Source organism: Salvelinus sp. IW2-2015, unplaced genomic scaffold (assembly GCF_002910315.2).
Source record: "Salvelinus sp. IW2-2015 unplaced genomic scaffold, ASM291031v2 Un_scaffold5107, whole genome shotgun sequence".
Classification (NCBI taxonomy): Eukaryota; Metazoa; Chordata; class Actinopteri; order Salmoniformes; family Salmonidae; genus Salvelinus; species Salvelinus sp. IW2-2015.
The window spans coordinates 1-1,681 of NW_019946373.1; the positions used below are offsets into that span (position 1 = coordinate 1).

At 45.9% G+C, this 1,681-nt stretch overlaps 1 long non-coding RNA gene across 1 annotated transcript; it reads right to left on the minus strand.

Annotated features, from left to right (window-relative positions):
• Window positions 1–212: 212 nt before the first annotated feature.
• LOC139026558 (uncharacterized) lies at window positions 213–957 on the minus strand. The gene is made up of 3 exons (XR_011478388.1): window positions 882–957; window positions 707–739; window positions 213–274 (listed from the first exon to the last, which is right to left on the minus strand). It is a non-coding gene; the product is annotated as an uncharacterized lncRNA (long non-coding RNA).
• Between the last annotated feature and the right edge of the window lie 724 nt (window positions 958–1,681).

Here is a 1,681-nt window from a genome sequence, read left to right on the forward strand (position 1 = left end):
TAATGGTCCCTCTAACCCTAACCTTAACCTCTCTAATGGCCCTCTAACCCTAACCTTAACCTCTCAATGGTCCCTCTAACCCTAACCTTAACCTCCTCTAACGGTCCCTTAAAACCTAACCCTCTAAGGTCCCTCTAACCCTAACCTAACCCCTCTTAAGGTCCCTCTAACCTAACCTTAACCCCTCTAATGGTCCCTCTAACCCTAACCTTACCCCTCTAATGGTCCCTCTAACCCTAACCTTAACCCCTCTAATGGTCCCTCTAACCCTAACCTTAACCCCTCTAATGGCGTCCCTCTAACCTCTAACCTCTCAAATGGTCCCTCTAACCCTTAACCTCTCAAATGGTCCCTCTAACCCTAACCTTAACCTCTCAAATGGTCCTCTAACCCTATAACCTCTCATAATGGTCCCTCTAACCCTAACCTTTAAACCTCTCAATATGGTCCCTCTAACCTCTACCTTAACCCCTCTAATGGTTCCCTCTAACCCTAACCTTAACCCTCTAATGGTCCTCTAACCTAACCTTAACCCCTCTAAGTGGTCCCTCTAACCTTAACCTCTCAAATGGTCCCTCTAACCCCTAACCTCTAAATGGTCCCTTCTAACCCTAACCTTAACCTCTCTAATGGTCCCTCTAACCTAACCTCTCAATGTCCCTCTCAACCCTAACCTCTCAATGGTCCCTCTAACCCTAACCTTAACCTCTATAATGGTCCCTCTAACCCTAACCTTAACCTCTCAAATGGTCCTCTAACCTTAACCTCTCAAATGTCCCTCTAACCCTAACCTCTCAAATGGTCCTCTAACCCTAACCTTAACCCCTCTAATGGTCCCTAACCCTAACCTTAACCTCTCAAATGGTCCCTCTAACCCTAACCTCTCTAATGGTCTCTCTAACCCTAACCTTAACCCATCTAATGGTCCCTCTAACCCTAACCTTAACCTCTCAAATGGTCCTCTAACCCTAACCTCTCAAATGTCCCTCTAACCTAACCCTCTAATGGTCCTCTAACCCTAACCTTAACTCTCAAAGGTCCCTCTTAACCTTAACCTTATAATGGTCCTCTAACCCTAACCTTAACCTCTCATAATGGTCCCTCTAACCTTAACCTCTCTAATGTCCCTCTAACCCTAACCTTAACCTCTATAATGGTCCCTCTACCCTAACCTTAACCCTCTAATGGTCCCTCTAACCCTAACCTTAACCCCTCTAAGGTCCCTCAACCTAACCTCTCAAATGGTCCCTCTAACCCTAACCTTAACCTCTCTAATGGTCCCTCTAACCTAACCTCTCAAATGGTCCCTCTAACCCTAACCTCTCAAATGGTCCCTCTAACCCTAACCTTAACCTCTCAATGGTCCCTCTAACCTTAACCTCTCAAATGGTCCCTCTAACCCTAACCTCCTCAAATGGTCCCTCTAACCCTAACCTTAACCTCTATAATGGTCCCTCTAACCCTAACCTTAACCTCTCAAATGGTCCCTCTAACCTTAACCCTCTAAATGGTCCCTCTAACCCTCCACCTCCTCATAATGGTCCTCTAACCCTAACCTTAACCTCTATAATGGTCCCTCTGAACCCTAACCTTAACCTCTCAAATGGTCCCTCTAACCTTAACCCTCAAATGGTCCCTCTAACCCTAACCTTAACCTTCTATAATGGTCCCTCTAACCCTA